Genomic DNA, 24,950 nt, shown 5'->3' with positions numbered 1-24,950 from the left:
GTCAGGTGAGAGTTTCAGTGTTATTGATCATGGCCAATGGATATGGAATGCACTAGAAAACAAGTATGATATCATTAGCAAATAAAAATTAATTGCACTTAACAAAAATTCAGCCTGGGCTGGACTTTTCTCTCTCTCCTTCCCTTCCTCCCTCCCTTCCTTCTTCTCTTTCTCTCTTCCTTTCTTTTTGAAATCTGGCTACAATATTGTGCTAGTGGACATATTTTAATCTGGTGCAAGACGTGCATAACAAAATAAGTGAAAAGCTATTAAGGTTAGAGAACACATATATTATTTATTCCAGTGACTAAGGAGTAATAAATAATTTTGTCAAGCTGCACTGTAACATTCAAATTTCATCTCTATTATGGCTAATTGGCCAAGAATTTACAACTCTGGACTCCATAGAATGGGGGGAAAGTGTATTCACTTGTACCAATAGATCACTGAACGTATTAACTGTACCTTTCTTAATTCATTCTCTCTCTTTTGCTGAAAAAAAAAGCCTCTCTCAAATACATCATTTTTCCTAGTCACTGGAAAACAGTGCTGCACAACGGGATTGTTATAATGTACTTAAAGTTGGCACCTATGTCTCATTGGCATGTAGCGAGCTTGTGTGAAACTGTTTTGATCTTTGCTGGCTTTTTAGCTGAAAAGATTTGGAAATCTTTTGGCACTGGCGAAGACAGCAGCGCTCTACTGGCTGTTTATAGTTGGCCGATTTTTAGCAACAGATAAGACAGTCTTTGTCGAAGTCATTTTATTAATACATAATACGCAACATGTTGCCTTAAAAGCAAATGCTTATTTTTCTCATATCAAGAAATCCTCCTGGTGTTTGCCTCCATCCAAAGATACTTAAAAGGGGTCTATGTTTTCTTTTCTGTCTTCTCCACTATACTGTAAACTCTGTGATGTCAGGGACCATATCTGTTTGATGTACACACCAAGCATTTAGGACACAATGCCCCATGCATTCATTCATTCATTCAACAAATATATATATATAGTGAGAAACCTTTGTCGAGAAATAGTACTGCAACCCTTTGAGATTTAGAGGTTTTCTAGGTAAAAAGAATTTTTCATGATGTAATTGATATTCTAACTACTCAGCTGGACTCAAGCTTTCAAGGGCTAAGTGCATTTGCTGATTTGTTTGCATTCCCTACTCCAGCTAAAAGAATTCAAAGACATGAAGATTCTATTGTGAAAAATGTATAAATAACGCAAAAGACCCCCTCAAGTGGACTATCAGAAAGGGTACCAGTGCAGTTACTGCTTTTTAATACAATTATGAAACACTTAAGCCGAAAAAAAAGTATAACCATCTCAAATTTGTTGAGGCAATTATACTTCATTTGCAAAATATATATATTGCAAAATGATTACTGCGTTTTTGTCACAGAGTCACAATTCTCTGATTCTTCGTGTTCCCCATAGCCTTGCATAGACGTCAGCATATTTAAATAACCAGTCGCCAACTCCAGACTTCACAGAATGAGCTCAGCAAGGAAAGTTTTGCCTGCGGGCAGGGCATGCTGGAGTGTGCTGTGACCCTGGGTCTGGTGGAGGAAGGTACCAAGTGTGGGGCATGTGATGGCATTGGGTCCAGGGGCGCGCGACATCTCTTTGGCTTGTGCTGCTCGGGTCCATAACATCACAGCTTTGCGGTCCTTGGTGAGCATGTAGGAGGCCTACAGTAGCTGCAAGGGCTGTTGGGGTCCTGTTATGCCTCTAGGTCCAGCAGCTGGTCACCAGGAAGGCAGTGAATGGCGGCTAGAGCAGGCAGTGTGCTTACTCTTGGGGCCTGATGCAGAGGCTTGTGTGGTAGCTCAGATCAGATGCAGGCACACATCGTGGTGGGGACCGGGGTGGGCGCAAGGGTTGGGCAAACTATGGGCTCACTGGCAGTTGCTGGGGCCCTGGCTGTCGATGTGCTTTCCTGTGGCTGCACAGTCTCCCTGTGGGTGTGTGCACTGCAGAGGAGGCCGATAATGGGGGATTGGGCTAGGCACACGGCTGGAGGGGCTACCTGCAGGCAGTATGGTGCAGTGTCTTCCAGTGGCAGAAGACACGGCCTGGTCCAAGCCCAGAAGCAGCTGCAGGGATCCTGCTTGTCAGATGTGCTTCTGCAGCTGCATTGTTTCTGTGCACACTGCAGTGGACACTGCTGCCAGCTGTCAGGCAAGTGGTGTGCAAATGCACAGCTATAGGGGCTCTTTCAAGTGCACACTAGGAGGTGGGTGTCAGCTGTGGAGTCTAGGCTGGCATCTTGTGCTCATACAGCCACAAAGGCCGAGGCTGGCCACCAGTGCAGTTCCTGGGCTCTGGCATGGGTGAGGAGGAGGTAGCAGGGAAGGACTCGGGTGGCTGGTGTCAGCAAATGCAAATTCCTGTGGGGCAAAAGCTGGTGAAATCCACAGGGGATCTGTGGCAACGGTGCTGGTGTTAATTTCTTCAGTGGTGAAATCTGGATTTGTCTGCAGAGCAAGTCACTACAAACCGTGCCTTGCCTAAACTTGTTGATTCTTTTCCTAGATAGAAAGAAGTAAGAATGAAGAATGAAGGAGTTAAAGAATGACTAGTTCTCAACCGCCATAGCCCCCTTAGCAAGCCTACAGACAGAACACACGCAAGATAACCTCTGAAGAGAGAGTCAGCCAGTCTTCATGAAGTGGGGAAGGATGCTGAACCCAACCTCCTCCTTCAATGATTCACTGAGATTCTTCCCCCCATCTGTCCCTTTAAAACTGTCGTGGCTGAGCAGAATCTTTGGAGTTGGTCTCTGGACACAAGTCCACCTCCTCCCCAGATGGCTAGCTTTTCTGATTATAACACCTTTCCTTTCTACTGACACTTACCCCTCGATTATTGGCTTTTGAACAGCAAGTGGCTGAACCTGACTTCGGTAACAAGAGCTCTGCAGAGCTGTTTTTGTTCAGAGATAGCTGTCTAATTATTGATCTTTATGAGGGGTTGGAGTGTGGAGTTTCTTCTGAATTATTTCATATTGTTCATCAGATTTTCAAAAAGGCTGGGGAGAATATTAAGAATAATTGTACCATGTGACGTATATAAAATATTTGTTAAATGAATGCTTGAATTTGGACTGTATTTCTTCTTGACAGATTTCTTCTTGAAAGATTTCTCCTTTAGAAACTCCTCAACTAACAAAGGTTAGAGTCTTGTTATTTTACATCAGCAAATGGGTAAACATTAAAAAAATTGTTTCCTTTCCCAGAGGTCCCTGCTCCCCTTTTCTGGAATCTTTCTTGTTTGAGAGACAAAGTACTTGTGAATGTCAGAGAAGCTATGCAGTTGCGGCCGAAATCCTTGGGGGCCATTTTTCCTTCAAATGTAAAGCCCCGGCTGTGCTGCAGCCGGAAACACAGCCGTCCATGTCTTCAATTAGCGCAGGGCCCAGGCTCCCACGGGGACACGGCGGGTCCCATTCAGCTTGGCTCCACTCCTCTAGCAGCAAGGCTGTGTCTTGGGCCAAGCAAGGCCCTGGTGAGAGAGAGAGCGGGGAGGACATGGCAGAGCCTGAAAACTTGCAGGTGTGATGACCAAACTTTGCATTGATCTAGAATGAATACTTTTTTTTCCCTCCTAAACTGCAAGTATTTGAAATGCTCAGTGGTGTCTTTGGGGTGGGAAATTAGCATAACTTCCTTCTCTCAGTCAGGTCTTCCAGCCTCCCAGTGGGGTTTCCCTTTGAAATAAGAGTAGTGTGTGGGGAAAGGATTCAGGAGCAAGGCTTGGAGGCCAAGAAGAAAAGCAACTGGCCTATTTCCCATCCAAAGAGTAACCAGATACAGCTGTAACTTTAGACTGAGGTGCTTGGGAAAATGATTTTTATTATTATTTATTATTTTTAAGAAGCCAGTGTGCATTGCTGAGGAAAGGACCTAAAATGTAGCTGAGGAAATCCAGATTTGATGATATAGTCTAATATACAATGTAGAATTTAACAAGATAGTTGATTTTATTTCTTAAAAAAAGCCATAACAATTAATATTTTTAAAATACAGAATGATTAAATATCAACTTAGAAATACAATCCAGAGTTTCTGAAACACCCAGAGGGTACAACATACTTAAAGCCTTTTCCTATTTCCTTCCATATTAGCTACATTCGAGTTTGAGCAATGATTGAAGGAAGTTAGAATGCTCTTGTGTTTTCACTACCTGTGGGAGCCATAACAAGATCTCAGCTGAAACAGGAAACACAATAAATCCTCCTTTTATGACTGGAAGTGAACGTAGTTTATGGTGTTTGCAATAGTCACGTAACTTTGTGGAGGAAACAAGTAAATAATATTGTAAGTTATGTATTACTAAATAGCCTCTGCTGAATAGTAGCCTGTTTTGTATATTTGCCACCTCTTTGTGATAGTAGCTTGTGTCTGCACTGTAGGTGGCACATAATCAGCTGCGATGCTGAAATGAAGAGAAAAGAGGCATGCGACAATGAGTTTGTGAAAGGTTCTGTGTAATGGGATTTCCCATGAACAAATTAGAGCAAAAAAAAGATAGACTGTATTTTATTAGTTTGAATAGAAAAAAAGTTAGGTGACTTAAAAACTAGGAAATATTTTAAGAATTACGGCTTATTGGCTCAGTATTTTTTTCAAGGAGTGTTCGTGTTTGACCTAGAGATTAGAGAGAGAGGCATAAAGTCAATGATCTGAACAGTGCTCACACTTTCTTTTACACCATTCAAGACAAATTCAGCGTAGTTATTCTTTAATTACTGTTGCCAGAAAGATAGCCTTTAAAAGAGAAAGAAAAGAAACAATCTTTTTTTCTGAGTCCAATTCATTTGAAAAGCCTATATTGGAGTCACCATGTTAGGTGGGTTTGAACCAAACTCTTTGTTCAAGTCAGTCTGTGCACCTCAGATCCACATTTGGTGGTGTTCCAGGATACCTGCAGTGCCACTCCTGTCTGATTCTGCATCAGCCTGTGACCTAAACGAGAGTGGATGTAGTTGGGATGAGACTTGTAGGGTGTATCACTCACCTTGACACCATGGAAGGGTCCAGCTTAGTGTCTTTAAATTGTTGAGAAGTCTGGGCTGTATCTCCAGAGTAAGGTTTTCAGATGTAGTAGTGATCATCAGTCTCGCTGCAACCAGGCTGTATTTCGAGAAGGAAAAGAGACATTTCTTCATATAAATGGAAGGCTAATTCCGTCATAGGATGCATTCACCTGAAAAGGGATTGACGTGCAAGTGGAAATTCAGAATTTCAGTTTCAAATACATTGAAACTAAGATTCAACCTTTGAATAGTCTGCGTCTGTTTTCATTCATGGTTCTTGCTCTGAGTGTTGTGACTGTGGCTACAGTCCTCATGAAGCATTTTGTGAATCAGAAAACAGATTACAAAGACCAAAAGTTGCAGGACTATTAACTGAAGTGTTTAGACTTAAGTGAGACGCATTTCTCCTGAGTGTCAGAGGATGGCTACCTCATGGCTACATGCATTATGAGTAAAATAGTGTGGCCCCCATAAAAGTGGGGGGAAAAACCCATGAGCCACATTCAAGATTAAAAAATAAAAAAGAATCTCCTTCCATGAAAACTTTACACTGAATGTTTTGGCACATATACAATTCTCCTCTATGTGCTGTTTTCTAGAGTATACAGTAGCTTAAGTAATAATGCAAAAATTGATTCAGTAATGATTCCTTTATTTTTTGTGCACAACACCAAGGCCTTCTGTCATATCTGGTTGAACCTCAAACTTCTATAGCTGAAAAAAAATTTCAATATTTATTTTTTTTAAAGCATTCTTCTTAAGAGCCAGCATTCTACAGAGAGGATCGGGATACTTGACTCTAAGGTGACATTCCCTAGTAGATTAGGTTAAGCAAAGATCAAGAATAGACTCCTGGTCAGTTTTATTTTTTTCCTTTTAGCTAAACTGCCAACATTTCATTTAACTGTATATTCAAAGAACTGCTATTTTAGTTGAGTAGCATGGTTCATTTTGTAACATTAATAACTTTCTTTAGTTCAGAGTTCCAAAGTGAATTCTAATATGTAAGAGGTTAATGTAATGCAGGGCAATTTCCAGACAAAGTAGTTTTTTTTTTTTTTTCTTTTTTCTTTTGTGGGGGAGGTAATTAGGTTTGTTTATTTATTTTTAGAGGAGGTACTGGGGATTGAACCTAGGACCTCCTGCATGCTAACCATCCACTTTGAGCTATACCTTCCCCAGACAAAGTAGGTTTTAAAGAGACCTATGAAAAGAAACTAAAATAAATTCCTAGGTATCAAAAATACCCTTTAAATAGAATTGGTGAATAAAGTATAAATTAGTAAAAAATATGGATTAAATTTTTTGACAATATTCATCGACTTAAGAAAAATATACTGGTTGGAAAATACATTTTGCTAAACATGAAACATCTGAAAAATAACTTGAAGTTTTTGCTAGTTTACAATATGCCAGAATTTACTCATCCCTAATTTTTGTTGCTTTTTCAAATATTAACCTATGGTATTTAAGAGCATCTTCACAAGAGGAACTATCTCCAAGAGGTTGTTATGTAAACTGTCTAAGACCAATGCTGCATACTTAAGGACAGATTTATTCCAGGAGTTACTGTAAGATAGAATTATCTGCATTGGATTGATGTAGAATATCAACAAAAACACATGAAAATGCAATATGGGAAAAAGCATTTAATGGTAGAGGCAGGCATGGTCTGGGCAGCTGTAGGCATCCCAACTACAACCCTGCATGGCCCCTGCCATTTCTGCATATGCTCTTACCTCTATTCACATCGTCTTCTTTCACATTCACCTCTGCCTTCCTTCTTTTATTTCCCCTTTTCTATATATTTCAATCTTTTCTTGCTCTTCTATCTTCCCCCTTTATTTTAGGTTGTTGAGGTTTCTGCAGCCTTGTCCATTGGAGGAGAAAGAGGACATCTACTTCTAATTGTGATTCCTTGTATTGACACACTATGTCCAATGGAACATTGCTGTGTGTTTCTCTAATATAAAACAGGTCAACGTATAATGGGAGGGAACCTTAGTACCATTTAGTCTGCAGCGTCATCCTTCAGCTGTAGGTGGTAAAAGGAGAGACACTGCCCTGGAGTTGGTGGTATAGATTAGACTAAGTCAGGGGCCTGAAATCCTTGGGTTCAAATCCAACTCTGCTACTTACCAGCTCTTTGCTGTTGGGCTGACTTAAAACTCAGTGTTTTAGTGAGGATTAAATAAGATAATGTATCTCAAGCATTTAGCACAGAGCTTGGCATACAGGAAAACATTTTTTAGGAGGTGAGATGGACAAGGGTTTGGGACCCTATTGAGTATGTTGGCTCCACTAGGTGTTCCTAAGGGTTAATTTGCCCCCTTAAGAATCAAATACCATTCCACCAACTGCAGAAAATCCAATGTTTTCCCAACAGATTTCCATGAATCCCTAAGGACCTAATGGTCATGGTCACCTATGGCTCCAGTTTCCTGCTGCTGCCAAATTATTTGTTAAGGAACTATCTCACCGTCCCGTGTAAGTGTCCATGTTTTGTGCCACTTCCACCCTGACGTGTTACCCAGTGATTTTCTTTAATTTCCATACACATACAAAAATTATTCACAATAGATATTTATTTGTATGTAGTAAAAACTTGGCTGCAGTTTAAGATAAAGGGATTTGTATCACAGACAGGTTAACTTACAAATTAAATGTTGGATATTCTTGATGTTTTAAAAAGCCTTGGCCATTTTGGAAAAGTGGGCTCTGGTTTCTGTAAAATGATGATAAATAATATCTATGGAGGGAGATTATAGCTCAAATGGTAGAGTGCATGCTCAGCACCCAAGGGGTCCCGGGTTCAATCCCCCATACCTCCTCCAAGCGGAAATCAATGAAGTCAACCTAATTACCTCCCCCTCAGGAAACAGACAATAGTAATAATATCTAAATCATAGGGTTGTTGTGAGGGCTGACTGAGAGAACGAATGACAAACACTTACAACAACGCCTGGCATGGAGTGGCTGGCCATTACTCTCACTCTCGCGGTCATCATCACCGTTACTGTTCTCTGGCCAGCCACCAGTGCCGCCTCCCTTCTCTCTCTCTTCCCTTTCTGCTGCCACCCACGTTCCTGTTTGTTGTCTTGGTGGCTGTGACCTTTAGCTCTGGCATTCATCCAAGGTATTTGTGAAAGCATTTCCTAAACTGAGATAGTTTCCTTTCCAAGAAGAATTCTGCCTCTAGCTGATAAGGTAAAAGGCATTGGTGGTTTTTTCCCCCTACTACTTATATATTTTCAGCTTATAAAATAAATGTATTTAAGAAGGTAGTTTCCAGATATATGCTATATTCAGATCAGATTCATCAGTGTTTCTTTAAGCAGTCTCTACCTGCTAACTACCCAGTTTACTTAGTGACCTGATAGTATGTTTCTTAACTTTGTACAAGAGTATACTCCTTGTGGGGAGGGTACAGCTCAGTGATAGACGGCATGCTTTGCATGCATAAGGTCCTGGGTTCTATTTCCCAGTACCTCCATTAAAATAAATAAGCCTAATTACACCCCCCCACCCAAACCCTGCACCTAAAAAAAGACAATATATTCCTTGATGGCAGGGCTGTGTCTGACACATTTTGGATTGACAGGAGATATTCATGTAATAAATAGCAACTGATTGATTCTCTCCCTGTCTCCACCATCGTGGTGTGTGCAGTTGACTCCTTTCCTTCTCTAGTTTTTCACAAGACTTTCAGGATCAAGCGATTTCTGGCCAAGAAACAAAAGCAGAGTCATTTCATTCCCCCAAAGATTTCAAATGAATATTCACAATACAGTCAGGTACAACTCGAAGAGGAGACACTGGCAAAGAATTGCACATCTGGTGGCTACACATTTATGCTGTTAGGTCACTAACATTTTACTTTATCAAGCTGAAAAATTGTCACCACTGGTATGGATGGGCATATTTTATTGGGAAAATTTTTTTTCTTTATGCTTCTGCACTAAAGGTTGGTTCAGCAATAAATATGTGAGACTTTAATTTTTCAAAGCTGATTGAATGAATAGATGGAACAATTATGAGTATATTCAATTCCAAGGAATAAAAGTTTTTTTTTATTTGTGCTAATTTTTCTTTTCCTTTCTTTTTTTTAAAATTTACACTGTCGTATTAGTTTCTAGTGTACAGCATCATAATTCAGAGATCGATAGATAGATAATCTCTCTCTATATATATATGTATATACATATATTCTTTTTCATTACAGGTTACTACAAGCCATTGAATACACTGAATATAGTTCCCAGAAGAAAAGTACTTTTTAAAAGAGCGAGGAAAAAAAAGCGCCAGCAATCTTTTTAAAGGTAGCATGGAAACTTTTACTTCATTCGCTCCCTCACAGCAGTGGTGGAAGAGGTGACATGGATTCCGCAGAGACCACCCCTCCGCCCGAGCTGAGCCCACCTGCAGAGGGGCACCCTGGGAAAGCTTCACCGCGGCTCACCTCCGTGCAATCTAGGTGCTCCCAGCAATCCAGGTGCTGAGAGACCTGCTGTGGGAGCAAGTGGTCTGCCAGGTTTGCAGCGTGTGTACGTGTGTGCATGGGTCTGCTTGCGTGAGTGCGTGTGGATGGATGTATCTGTAAGGCAGGTGCACCCGCGCAGGAGCAGGGGCCGGGGTGGAGGCGGGGTGGGAGTGGCGCTCTTTTCATCCTTGTGTCCATCTGACTTTTTTTTTTTTTTTTTTTTTGACAGTTTTGGATGCGTTTGGTATTTTAAATATCTTTCAGGTATCCTGCATACTGCAGTTTAGGACATTTTATATGAAAGGGGATATTTAGGTAATTCTTAGAGCTCAAAGATCAATCTTCATCATCTGCAAAAACCACGGATTTGACACCTGTTCTGCTTTTCCTGATGTTCCCTAATTGAGATATTCCTGTATTTTACCTTCCTTAAGAAGAAAGAGGAAAATGAATGATATTTATTCACTTTCTGAGCTGTAATCTCTTAATATTTATTGAGGACAAATATCTCTAGGATGTAGCAAGGGCAGCCCACCCCCACCTACACCCTACCTTGGCAGAGCTCATCAGCTCTGTTACTTACACTAATGCTGGGAAAGACTTCCAGTTAGAACTGGCTGGGAAAAAAAGTAGAATGAGGGGCAACAATAGAGTAAACAGCACCGATGCAGAGGAAAGTCAAGGAGGAAAGTTGGAAGGATGGAAAGAAGGGAGGGAATGAGAAAAGGGGGAAAACAAGGAAGAAGAAAGAGAAAGAGATGTGTTGTGGGAGAGATTCTGGGGCCACTGTGGATTTACTCAGTATTCACTGTGGAGGGTGTAAGGTCTGGGAATGGAGAGGGATCTGATATCTGGTCATTTTCTTTGGTTTTTTTAATTGAGATATAATTGATGTATAACATAGTAGTTTCAGGTGTACAACATAATGATTTGATATTTGTATATATTGCACAAAGATCATAGTAAGTGTAGTTAACATTTGTCACTGTACAGAGTTACAAGATTTTTTTTTCCTGTGATGAGAATGTCCTCTTAGAAACTTTCAAATATGCAATACAGTATCATTAACCATAGTTACCGTGCTGTACCCATGATCTGTTTTATAACCAGAAGTTTGTACCTTTTGTCAGACAATTTCTCATTATGGCATTGTTTCTCTGGATTCAAAGGGCCACCAAGGCAGATGTCATGTCTGATCTGTTCATTGCTGTAAATTCAGTGCCTAGAAAAATGCCCAAAACAGAGTAGATACTTCATAAATATTTGTTGAATTAACAAATTCATCATTTTCGTAAAGACAGATCACTTTATCTCTGTTTACCGTATTTTAAAATAGATTAAAAATTCTCTTCATCCAGCAAGGGCTGAGCTGACTCGGCTTTTCAGGAATCCCAAATGGGGGATGGTAGCTGGGACCAGCCTGGGCTCCACCTGTTTACCCTTTCCAGTCTAGGAAAAACAAACAGCATAAAGTCTTGGAATTTCCAGTGTAGCTGTGCAAATCCCTCCTCACACCGTTGTAGCAATCACGAAGGTGGTTTCCTTAGTTATGAAGGGTATCATTGGGCAAGCTGCCTCTTCCAGAGCCAGAAATCACCTCATTGGCAAGCACTCGAATTATTATTACGTTGAGGAAATGTGACATTAGTTTCCTGGGTTTCTAATGGAGATAGGAAGCTCTTACGCAGAGGAGGACGGGCAATTATTACTTACCTATTTCTTTGATGAAAAAATATAAGGAATGCATTCAGAATAGGGCAGGTGCGGGAAATGTCCAGGTTATGTCTGGACAGAGCAGGTACGATAAAAGCCTGGAGATGCATGGACCAGTAATGTGCCCACCTGACAAAAGGATGAGGGATTGTTAGGATGGGAAGAGATGCTTTCAAGCATGAGATATTTTTTCCAATTTGTTCCTACAGAGACACAGATGTTTTTATAAACCTTATCTTATTTTTCCCTAAAATTGTCTTTTGATGTGCAGTGAGAAAGGACTATAATGCCTGTTTTACAGATCAGGACACTGAGGGTCAGAGAAGTTCAATGACTTACACAAGATGTTAGAATGAGATGGAACCAGGACTGAAACCAACTGTGCCTTGCTAGTCTTCATATTTGGTGGGGCTGTCATAGGAATAACTTCTCAGTGCTGCTGTTCCTTTCTATGACAATCAGTAAAGTCTCTTCTTCACAGTCACTCACTTATTCATTCATTCATGCAACAAATACTTTTTGAGCACCTACTAGGTGCCTGATGTAGGCACTAGAACAAATGGTCAAGTTGCTATTACATGTTGAGCTTACACCCTAGGGGAAGGAGATATATAATCAAATAAACACATGAATTATAGAGTATATTACAAGGTGCTAAGTTATGGAGAAGAATAAAGCAGTGGAGGAGAAGGATAAAGATGGACATGGGCTGGGGCGTTTACCTTTTTATAGGGTCATCAGGGACGTCTTCATTGAGAAGTTAACATTTGAGCAAACACTTGAAAGAGGTACGGGACGGAGTCATGTGGACATCTGGAGAAAGAGTACTGCAGACAGAAGAATCAGCAAGAGCAAAATCCATGAACTAGGAGCACTTCCATACCCAGTATGTTCAAGAACCAGCAAGGAAATGTGTGTGGTAGAGTGCGGTGAAGGAGGGGAAGAGCAGTGGGAGGAGAAGTCAGAGAGGAGAGGGGAAAGGTGGGGTCTGTGGGATCCTGTGGACCGCTGTAAAGACTGTGAGTTTGCTTTAAGTGAAAATGAAGGCCACTGGGGGCATAACAGGATCCCACTCATTTTCACAGTCTCACCCTGCCTGCTGTGTTGTGATTTGACTGTAAGGGATGAGAGTGGAAGCGGGGCACTAGTCACGAGGCTATTGTGATAATCTAGACTTTGTTCCATCCTTTTGACAGTTGAGATGATGAGATGAGGTCAGGTTCTTTATACATTTTGAAGGTAGAGCCAAAAGGTGGACTGACCCCCAGAATTTTGGCCTGAACAACTATAATGATGGACTATCATTAACTGAGATTTGCAAGATTGCAAGTAAGCCAGGTTTTAAACATTTTATTCTTTTCTTTTCTTTTTTTGACATGGTGGTGGTGAAAGATCAGGAGCACAATTCGGGGTATGCTAAATTTGAGGTGTTTATTAGACAGCCAAGTGGAAATGTTGAGTAGGAAGCTGAGTACATTTCAGGGCCAAAGTCTGAGCTAAGAGAGCTAAATCTGGTAGTCATCAGTTTCTAGATAGAGCATAAAAATTGTGAGATTGGAGGAGGGTATAGTTCAGCGGTCGAGTGCACACTTAGCATGCACGAGGTCCTGGGCTAAATCCCCAGTACCTCCATTAAAAAAAAAAAAAACAAAAAACGTGGTGAGATTAGAAGAGATGCCCAAGGCAGTGACTACAGAGGAAAGAAGAGGATCAAGGACTGAGCCCTCCCAATGTTAGGAAATGAGGATTTCAAGGATCACCTTTTAAGTAGAAAACATACCAGGACTCTCCTAGGTATCCAAATAGTCTGTTGCTACCAGCACCAGCACCACCATCATCACTTCCATGACTACATAACTGTTACATGTTGGTGATGTGAACTGGTTCTACCATAACAGTGCTTTGCAGAGCAAGTTTGCATCTCACCTCTGCATATCCAGGAGTGATAAATTTGCTGGGTGGAGAAAATCCTTATCTGACTTTCACACAGTGAGGGACACCTCTTATTGTACTACTATCACGTGTTGGTCCAGAAAGGGCTTAGCTCTGGATTAACATGCCTCAAATAAAGAAGCGAATAGAAAGAGAAGCTGTTCTCATTTAGATTACAAAAGCTTATCTTCTACTATGAGAACAGCACACTGCGAGCTGCAGTGGGGCACACAAAGAGTTACAATATGGCCCTCAACTTTGAAGCATCACAAACTGGTACATGTGGCTATAGCAAGGGGTAACCTGATTACGTGATATAGTCGTGAATCACTGTAGTCACTGCAGGCTGCCATGGCTGGAGAAGAGTTTGTGAAGGTCGTGTTTATCCAACAGCCTGCCTGGAGCAGAGAGTGTATTGAGAAACAGCTGTGTGTTGGCTTGGAGGGAGGAGTGGGATAAGGTCATTGTTGGGGGCCTGAAGAGACCAGGATCAAGGGAGCCTTGGTGGGTGGTGGTGGCTGGAGTTGGGAGCGTGGCCTGAATGGTAGAAGAATGTCGGGGTCTGGCTATCCTAGGTCAAGTTCCAAAGGGTTTTGAGGAAACCTTCAGAGGGTAAGTCTCAGCTCCAGCCCACTTCTTATGCCGCTTTGAAGAGGCATGAGTTTGGGGAAGGCTGAACACGGGGACATGGAGGCGGAGCAGAGACACTGACCTTCCGGGTCCACCCTAAAGCTCAGGACACGAGGGGCACAGGGACTGTCCAAGGACTGCTTTCTTCCTTGCCTTCACCCTCACTAGTGTTAGATTTAATTAGATTTAACCTCACTAGGAAACAGTGTCCTGAAACTTAAAAAACATGATTTAAAAAGAATTTTTTGTGTGTGGGGAGAGACAATTAGGTTTATTTATTTATTTATTTTTAGAGGAGGTCCTGAGGATTGAGCCCAGGACCTAGTGTGTGATAAGCATGTGCTCTACTACTTGAGCTATACCCTCCCTCTCTTTGTTTTTGTTTTTGTTTTTGTTTTGCGGGTGGAGGGAGGTAATTCGGTTTATTACTTATTTTTAGAGGAGGTACTAGGGATTGAACCCAGGACCTCATGCATGTACAAGCATGCACTCTACCACTTGAGCTATACTCTCCCCACTATGATGATTTTAAATATCAAAACTAGTTTTGAAGAATAAAAGTTCCTATACTAGACAAAAATGACACATTTTCTTTCTTTCTTTATTTTTACTTACTCACTCTCACAGTCTACATTTATCGAACAACTACTATGCAGGCTGCCGTGCTGGGGACACACGATCGATGGAGTGTAATTCCCTGCCTCGTGCTCACACCATGTTCTGTTATGGTTAGAATACTTTCTGGCAGGGAAAAACTCACTTGAGTATGAGCCCCATCACCTCCACTCTTCGTAACTTTAAATCAGGGGTTCAGTTTAATTCAGCTACTCCCTGCACCTATGTGCCTCGAAGGAGAAGGTCATGACCATTTTGTTGAATAAACCCAAACTGTTCTTTTTGTTACTGTCAGTCACAGGGCTGAAGGAGTCCCTGTGCTCACCCTAAAAGGCAATGGCCACCGAACAGCCTCATGCTAAAGTCATTTCGTTTTACAATTTTATTCCAATAACAAGGGGTGTTTCCCGCTGAGTGGGAAAGAGGCACAAGGCATGTATTTGGGGGGATAGGTGGTTTCAAGACTTTTCTGGTCAAAGCATTTTGATTCCATGATTAACAACGTCAGATTTTCTTCTGAAAGCCTTCTTTTGGAAAGACCACAGTGAACTTCAGAATGTATTTTAAGTGCTGTAATTGCTCTAATAAAAAAGGATAAACACTGTGACCATTTCATAAATTACAGTGTTCACTTCACATCTTTGCCACCCAACAAAGCCAAAAGAGAATAAATGAGCCTCAGAGCTTTTGGCAAAGTTTATGTTTTTTGTTTGTTTTCTTAACACTTAGGGCCATAACTCCTATATTGTCCATTTAGGACTAGGTAAATGTGACACATTTCGGCAAAAACCTCTTCCTTTTTTTTTTTTTCAATTGAGATTTCTAGAACATTTTCAAAACATTACACTAAGGAATCTTTAATCGGTAGAAATGATGTCTTATTTTATTTTGTTAAAATATAGTCAGTTTACAATGTTGCATCAATTTCTGGTGTACAGCATTTTTCTGTTATACATATGTATATATTCCTTTTCATGTTCTTTTTCATTTATAGCTATTACAGGGCATAGTATATAGTTCCCTGGGCTATGCAGTATAAACTTGTTTATCTATTTTATAGATAGTAGTTAGTATCTGCAAGTCTCAAACTCTTGTTTTATCCCTTTCCACTCCCTTTTGTTTTCTATGCCTGTGAGTCCATTTCTGTTTTGTAAATAAATTCATTTGTGTCTTTATTTATTTATTTATTTATTTATTTATTTATTTATTTATTTATTAGATTCTACATATAAGTCATATCATATGGCATTTTTCTTTCTGTTTCTGGCTTAATTCACTTAGAATGATGATCATTAGGTCCATCCATGTTGCTGCAAATGGCACTATTTTATTCTCTTTTATGGCTGAGCAGTATTCCATTGTATAAATATACCACAACTTCTTTATCCAGTCATCTGTCGATGGACATTTGATTGTTTCCTTGTCTTGGCTATTGTAAACAGTACTGCTATGAATACTGGGGGTGAATGTTTCTTTTTGAATTAGAGTTCCCTCTGGATACAGGTAGCAGTAAGGTTTTGTTTAAGCTTAGCCATTTGTTAGTTCATGTTTGTCTGGAAAAGACTACTAATATGCATCTACTGTAGAGCATTAAATACACACAGTAAGTTAAATTTGTGGCGCAGGATGCCATCTTGAAACAAAATGGCAGCCTAGGAGAATTTGCAAGCCAATGTAACATTGCATGGTTTCTGGAAAATATTTAATGTGAATAAGTTATTATAGAAGCTTCAATTTTAGATAGGCATATTAATCAAACTGTAATGGAAAGTCTAACTCAAGTTTTTCTAATTAGTTTACTTTAAATCAAATAGATTTAAAATTTATTGCTGGTTTGAAGAGCTCTATCAATTGCACATTGAAAATCCTATTCTTTAAAATAGAATAGAATGCCTTTCTAAAGAGTTGCACTTTGTTCATGTTTAATCCAATGTCAATGCCTCCTGTCCTTTCTTATCGTCTGCAGTGCAGAAAAAGGCTCTGGGCAGCTCTTAGCTTTAGTCTGTTACTCACAATTAGATACTGTCTTGTCTTTTCTAGAGGCCATGATAATGAGACACTGAATCTAATTCTAACTTTATGGTGCTTCGCTTGTCAATTCAGAGCCATCTCATCAGGGCTGGGAAGAGGGAAAGAGGTGGTGTTGATAAAGGGCTGATGAAATTGGCTGGGAAGGTTCTTACCCTTTCTCTGCTGGTGCAACTGATTCCCAGCCGTGGATGGTTTCTCTGCATGTCTCAATGACCTGTTTTGGTTTTTTTTCTCCTTTCTCTTTCTCTCCTAAATTATCATTAGAAGATATTTATCATTATCAGTGAAACAATTAATTAACATACACTTTGGATCTAATAGAATGAGTTAAGCTACATAAATTTAAGAGTCGGTTTATCACTGAAAAATAGGTACAAAAAGCCCTAACACCACTACCAAGCAACCAAATAAATCAAAATCCAATTATATTCAACCTGGCTTTTTGTTCTTAATTAGTGGAATTTGTTTATTAATATGTAGATTCAATATAAGGCCTGAAAATGTAGGTGTAAAATTGATCTAAAAATAAGTAGAGAACATAGAAAGAATTAAGTATGCACATATAAGTGTATATGTGTATGGATAATGAGAGAACGAAAGGGGGTGAAGGAGAGGTAGAGGGGAGAGAGAAGAACCTTGGGTTAGGGGAGAAAGTGGGGTTTGAAGGTCACAAGGTGGAGGAGTTATGCACCCTCTGGAATGTGTACAAGTGTTAAGTACTCTCAGTCCATGTCTGCTCTCCAGTACAGAGACCCCTTTTGAAGTTTTTAGTTTCATTTTCATCTCTTCTCCTCTTGCATGTTCCTTTTCTTGTTTTGAAAGGTATATGCTCTATTGCTGTTTCTGTAGTGGTTACCCGAGACACTTGAAAGGACACACACAACCTGTCAGTCTAATAGGAATAATTAGACAAGGAATCCTTCCAAACTGTAAAGGATGTTGAAATGTCTTAGCACTACCTACCACTCCCTTTGGAATTGCATGCTATTGTCATCTAGTAAATAAGTATCTATGTGTGGACATTCTTTAAAAAAAAAAAAAAGAAATTGGGAGAGATTAGTTAAGGATTCAACAGATGAGCATTTTTTATAAACAATTTATAAATGAATTGATAATGAAAACATATAGGAACTGTTACCACCCCCCTAGGCATGAATATTTTGCAGCCATTATGTCTTAGGTTGAGTCTTGGTTCACAGACCCCTGTGAACATGTTTGGAATTCATTACTTTTATCTGTGGGGAGTTGCGAATAAAAGAAGCTGGAGAGTCTTGGTGACAGTAAATGATAAACCTGGTGGGATATTTGTTGAATTACAAGCAGATTTACACAGAAGCTCAGTGGTTTTCATGGCTCTTACCCTAGAATCTTACATTATTTTATGGGTTTAGCCACAGTACAGATCGGATTCCTGAATAGTGCTCATGTTATAAAAAGGTGTGACACAATTTTGGCCTTATGAAAACATACAGTATGTCAAAAGCACCTTCAGTCCTGGGTTTCCTCGGGGCGGGGTGGAGAGGGGTTATTCAGCACACCATCTGTTCCAGCTTATGTTTCTGTAGCACGTAATCCCCGGGGCATGTCTGTTTATAGATAGGCAAAGAGCAGGCAATAGGAGAGGAAAATTGGTTGGGGGTCGTGGCACACATGAGAAAAATTAAAATGGTGAGAGTTGAAGTCCTGGTAAGTGGTACTTTATACTTATCATCTGTGACCTAGTTGGTCTCTGTAATTGTATGTATAAAAATAAGCAACATTATTAATATGAGCAGTACTTTGGCATCACATCACTTTTCGGAATTATATCCTTCATGGTGATGTCTTGTGGAGGCACCGCACAGAGGTCCCCTTGCTATCCCCTATCACAGGGAAACTAGACCCCAAGACACAGTCATCCCTGAGGCCAGTGGGATGGAATTAGACTCCTGGTAAGTCTTGAAAGGGTTCAGTAAACAAACACCTCTCTTACTAATCCAAATAGGATTTCAATTGGAAAGAAAGTTATGGCAGATAAACTGATGGATGTGATGACCAGCAAAGTGGACTGGAGAGTGTGGCTTTAGATACATGGCTCATCGGGCTTGCTAGATTTTGACTCCAGGACCAGTAAGAATTGAGTGCCCAGTCACAAGAATGCTGGACCATTGGAGGCCCTCCTGGCAGCAGCTGTGCCACCTTAGAAGTGACCACAGCAGGCACCAGAGAGGGCCTGCAGATCTCCAAAGGAGAGGGAAAAGCCCAGAAGCTCTCTGTCCGCAACTTCACAGGCCAGAAAAGTCGCTCTTCCAGCCGGGTTCCTCCCATGTTTTTAGTCCTGGGCAAGTGTGGACATCTCCTCCCCTCTGTGGAAATATCTTCTTGTTCCCCCACTGGCGTTAAGTTCATCCCTAGTATCCTTCCAACCTGTTTTTGCTGCACCTGTTTAGTTCTTTCCTTTGTTCTCCCTCCCTGCCCAAGGTTGGGGAGGGGGACTCATGCTGTATTGATCACGGGCAGCTCTCAGACATTTTTCTCTGCATTTGGTCCTAATACTTTATTTCAAGCATATAGCGTGGCCTTAGGGATATAACAGTACTATTTGTTACACCCATTTACAAATACAATAATGAAAACATTCACTTTGTATATTTTGAGATCTATATATGAAATATTAATTCTGTAGAGTCAGGAAAGAAAATGGAAGTTTGTCTAAGATTGAAAACATGGACTGTGTGAATACCTTTCATCTGTTAAAAATATAGAATAAGTTCATTCATAAAGAGAACCTAGAAATTTGTGTTTCCCTAGAGGCAGCAATAGCTAGATGGAAGCAATGGACTGGCTGTATATTTGGATAATTTTTTTTTTCTAAATGTGATTGAACTCTTTTGTATGTAAAGTAGTTTCTTGATTGCCTTAGTCATAGTCTTACTGTGAATCGAGTGTTACAATTTTATGGTTTTCTACTTGGTTCTCCTTAAATACTTTAGGGAAAATCTTCGCCTTGACCACATTCTTCAGAGAAAAACGAGCTCTAAAACAAAATGCGTAGCAGATGTAAAGCACTGCAAAGCTCCCCACCTAATCCTTCACCATAAATGATATTTTTAACACTGGGCAGCTTCCAATGAGCGGCTGATGTGGTGCAGTGTGACAGAAAGCTCCTTGCAGCTTGCACCAACCTGGCAATTATGGCCTTACAGATACTTCTAGTTAACATTTTTTATACCTGGAAGAGGAAATGCAATTCTCCTGCAAAAAACATGTCCATGGATGATGTCGGAAAAGGAGCAAAAATAGAAGGATCTATAACTTGGTGAAATGAAATATTAAATATGTCACCTGCACATACACACTGAATGTATATACTTGGGCTCTTATATGAAAAGTGACTAAATAAATACATACCAACCTGAAAATATGTCAGGGAAATGTAAGCAATTTTTCAAGAGTAGTATAAAGGTACCATCAAAAATGCCAAGCTAATCGTTTTCCACCTGCCAGTTCTTTCAAAGCCTCGCCTTCCAGGGCCGCCTCCTTCCACATTAAGTTTAGGGCCCGTCTGAAGAAAACAGTGATGTTTGTGGCCTTGCTTGTAGGAGGGTGTCATCTAAACCCTTGGAAGACAAAGGTGTTCTCTCTCTCTCTACAAAAATTTAATTTTTAAGGGACCAATTTCAGGACTTTATCAACCTCAACCTAGAACATTCTTCAGATCTAGTGTAAATCTTCTTTTCTGTAACAGCTATCACTCAGTCTTTCTTCAGTTAAGATACAGGACCAACCATTATATAGTTCTTTCCATATCTGTAGAGAAAACTTATAACAAGGTAAGTTTTGTGATGGCCCAGACTTTGCTTTGCTTATTGCGTTATCTCTACAACCTGAAATTGGCACTTAGAAGGTAGCAAGAAGTCTTCAATGGATGAATGGATGAATTATCTTTTCCAGGATAACAACATTCTTTTAAACATTCTTCAGAGATTATATTCCACCCCCTCACCCCACCCCTGACAAAAGAAGTTCAATTGTTTTCTCTGTATCCAGTTCACTTTGATTATATTAGACCCAATATTCTAGACCTTGATAGCTATGTTGTCATTGTGTTAATCACCATCATCATAGTCAAAAACATTAAAACACTATATTAAGTGTTGGGGAGGATGTGGAGAAATTGGAACCCTTATATGTTGCTGGCAGTAATATAAGATGGTGCAGCCACTTTGAACAGTTTGGCAGTTCCTTAAAATTTTAAACATAGAGTTACCATATGACTGAGCAAGTACATGCCTAGATATATACCCAAAAGAAATGAAAATATATGTTCACACAAAAACTTGTATAGAAATGGTCATAGCAACATTATTTATAATAGCCAAAAAGCTGAAACTTCTGAAACGTCCATCAACCAATAAATGGATAAACAAAATGTGGTATATCCATAAAATGGAATATTATTCAGCAATAAAAAGAAGTGAAGTACTGATACATTATACAACATTAGAGCCTAAAATCATTATGAAAGGTGAAAGAAGCCAGTCGCAAAGACCACATAGTGTATGATTCCATTTATATGAAAATGTATATGTGTGTCCAGAATAGGCAAATCTATAAAGACAGAAAATAGACTACTGGTTGTCTGGGACTGAAGGGATTGGGAGGGGGTGGGGAGTGACCACTAATTGGTACGGGTTTCTTTTTGAGGGTGATGAAAATGTTCTAAAATTGGTGATGATGGTTGCTCAACTCTGGAAAATTGAAGAATCACTGGATTTGTATACTTTAGAAGAGTGAACATTATATAACTTATGAAAATTATATCTCAATACAGATGCTATTAAAAAAAATCTGAGGGACTGGAATGCAATTTAGTAGGTAGAGTATTTATATCACAGCACAACAAACTGTTCCTAATGGGCACTGTACCAAGATTGGAGGAGTAAGTTTCCATGTGGAGTCAATGTAGTGTCAAGAGGAAGAGCACGGGCCTTACAGCTGGATTGTCTGGATCTGAATCCTGCCATGACCTCTTACTAAGTCGTGGGATCTTGGGAAAAGTATTTATTTATTCTATGGCTCAGCTTCCTCACTCATAAATGAGAATAATAATGTTATCATGTTAGTTGTTGTGATGATTAAATGAATTAGGTGCTTTTCTAGTAAATACATAAACCACATAGTAAATCACTGTGAATGCTATATAAATATTTGTTATTATTATATATAGTCTACAAAATTCAAAACACCACTCTCTGGTGCTGACTGAATTCCAACTCATTCTGCTTCCAACTTAGTGAGTAAACACATGAAAAAAGGAGCCAAAGTTTGAGTAAGGGAAAGTCCTTGGAGGGGTATGGATATCTCAGGGACAGATTCCAGACAGATAATAGCAAAACAAAATTCAGAGGAAGAAGGAAGCAACAAATGCATTTGCTTCCTCTTGTTGCTACATTCTAAGAAGCAATATCTTGTGTCTGTGAAAGGTAATTAAATGTATCTCAAGAAAGAGGCAAATTGTCTGCATTTACCTTTGGAGAGATGTAATTAGGAAATTCTCTAACTACTAACTCAACTATTGAGTTACTAAAGTTGTTAGCATTGGGTGGTTGCAAAATTCTGGTCCAAGCTGCACTGTGATGATTCAGTCCTTTATGATGGAAGAACAGAGAGAAAGATGGAAAGAGTATTAGCCAGAGGTGGAGTTACTGACTCTCAGAGGTGATGATGGGAAGAGAAAGACAGCTGAGGGCCAACTTGAGGGTCAAAGGCCTCAGTTAGAAAGGATTATGGAGGAAAACTGCACAGAATGATTCATATTTTGGGTTAGTAAGAAATTCAGCAGGTCAGGATTCCCACATGGGACAAATTAGTTGATGGGTGATACACAGGAATAAGCCTCGTCCCAGGAGAGGTTCTGCTAGCACTAGGAGAATCCATGTTAAGATTTAGGACCTTGACATTGGCTAGTTTATTTTAAAGTATCTCCTTTTGAACATAGAAATCTTTCAATACCTATTTCTGATATTCTGATGAGAATTTTGTCTTCAAAACTGAAAAAAAAACTGACTTAAAAATTCATTGGCTTTAGTAATTGATATGGTTTCTAAGTCGGCAGATTCACGGTCTCATTATTTATATATTCATATATATGATTCATCTTCCAGGTTAAACATGCTATGTATGACTCACATTTAACAAATCACAGATGACAGAGAACTAGCTGGGTTATTGCTTCTTACTGTTTTCGTTTTGTTTTGTTTTGTTTTGCAGGCTTTTTAACCTTGTGGGAATCATTTTAAGGCCATTTTCTAATTTGGCCTTGATGGTCACAGTCAACTGCTCAGTTGTTTACATCATATCTCAGGCCTAAAGCCCATGTTGGAATGACCCGTGTGCCATTTGACTTCCCCTCTGTCACCATAAGAGGGGGAACTGAGGGGTAAATCAAGACTTCTGCAGATATAAGATGAAAGTTGTAGCAAACTGTAGGTCTATTCTAGAGTAAGATGATAGAAAGGGTATTCTAGAAATCATCTGCAATTAAATCTTGTCAAAGGCAGATTGGAAATAAATCCAGGATCATCTGTGTGTCAACTGACATCAGATGTAGGGAGTGCCACAGGGTGAGATGTTCTTGGATGTGTCCTAAATCTTCCCTCTGGATTCCCATATCCTATTGACCTGTTTGGAAGGTTTGGAAGATTTTAAGAGATTGTGAAAATTAAATACCATTATGTTTAATTATCATATATACTTTATATAGGCACTGGGTGTTTCCAAATGGATGAAAAACACACACTTTCAACAGAGAAGAATAATGTTGTAAATAGAACATTGAACTGGGTACCTTTAACTGCCATTAACAGACTTCATGACTTTACATAAGTGATTTTATCTCTGAGTTTTCTCTTCAAATAAAGATATGGTGATTTGCATTTCTCTGATAATTAGTGATATTGAGCATTTTTTCATGTACCTATTGATCATTTGTATTTCTTCCTTGGAGAATTGCTTGTTTAGGTCTTCTGCCCATTTTTGGATTAGGTTGTTTGTTTTTTTCTTATTAAGTCATATGAGCTGCTTATACATTATGGAGATCAAGCCTCTGTCGGTTTCATTTGCAAAAATTTTCTCCCATTCCGTAGGTTGTCTTCTTGTTTTACTTATGGTTTCCTTTGCTGTGCAGAAGCTTGTAAGTTTAATTAGGTCCCATTTGTTTATTCTTGCTTTTATTTCTATTGCTTGCATAGACTGCCCTAGGAGAACATTTTTGAGATGTATGTGAGATAATGTTTTGCCTATATTTTCTTCTAGGAGGTTTATTGTATCTTGTCTTATGTTTAAGTCTTTGATCCATTTTGAGTTATTTTTGTATATGGTGTAAGGGAGTGTTCTAGCTTCATTGATTTACATGCTGTTGTCCAGTTTTCCCAACACCATTTGCTGAAGAGGCTGTCTTTATTCCATTGTATATTCTTGCCTCCTTTGTTGAAGATTAGTTGACCAAATCAAAACTACAATGAGGTATCACCTCACACCAGTCAGAATGGCCATCATTCAAAAGTCCACAAATGACAAATGCTGGAGAGGCTGTGCAGAAAAGAGAACCATCCTACACTGCTGGTGGGAATGCAGGTTGGTGCAGCCACTGTGGAAAACAGTATGGAGATTCCTCAAAAGACTAGGAATAGACTTACTATATGACCCAGTCATCCCACTCCTGGGCATATATCCAGAAGGAACCCTACTTCAAAAAGACACCTGGACCCCAATGTTCACAGCAGCACTATTTACAATAGCCAAGACATGGAGACAGCCTAAATGTCCATCAACAGATGACTGGATAAAGAAGAGGTGGTATATTTATACAATGGAATACTATTCAGCCATAAAAATGACAACATAACGCCATTTGCAGCAACATGGATGTTCCTGGAGAATTTCATTCTAAGTGAAGCCAGAAAGAGAAAGAAAAATACCATATGAGATCACTCATATATGGAATCTAAAAGAAAAAGAACATACATACAAAACAGAAACATAGACATAGAATACAAACTTGTGGTTGCCAAGGGGGAAGGGGGTGGGAAAGGACAGGTTGGGAGTTCAAAATTTGTAGATACTGACAGGCATATGTAGAATAGATAAACAAGATTATACTGTATAGCACAGGGAAATATATACAAGATCTTGTGGTAGCTCACAGCAAAAAAAAAAAAAGTGACAATAAATATATGTATGTTCATGTATAACTGAAAAATTGTGCTCTACACTGGAATTTGACACAACATTGTAAAATGACTATAGTTCAATAAAAGTTGTTTAAAAAATAAAATAAAATACATAGGAAAAAAAGATATGGTGGGCTGGAAGATTAGGGAGGGGGACAGGTGGGTGGGCTATACTGTTGAGGTTCATTCCCTTGCTAAGATACTACGGTTCCTTCTGGAACTTCTTTGAAGCTCCATCTGTTGTTCTTTTGTTGAAAGGAGGGTGGAGTGGTGCTATCTTCCTTTATGATTT

At 39.6% G+C, this 24,950-nt stretch overlaps 1 pseudogene; it reads left to right on the top strand.

Annotated features, from left to right (window-relative positions):
• The first annotated feature begins 1,997 nt into the window (after positions 1–1,997).
• LOC105099286 (CUB and zona pellucida-like domain-containing protein 1) lies at positions 1,998–5,416 on the top strand (annotated as a pseudogene).
• Positions 5,417–24,950: the final 19,534 nt, after the last annotated feature.

The sequence above is a fragment of the Camelus dromedarius genome, chromosome 4, assembly GCF_036321535.1.
Source record: "Camelus dromedarius isolate mCamDro1 chromosome 4, mCamDro1.pat, whole genome shotgun sequence".
NCBI classification, from domain to species: domain Eukaryota; kingdom Metazoa; phylum Chordata; class Mammalia; order Artiodactyla; family Camelidae; genus Camelus; species Camelus dromedarius.
This window is presented reverse-complemented; position numbering and strand designations above follow the sequence as displayed.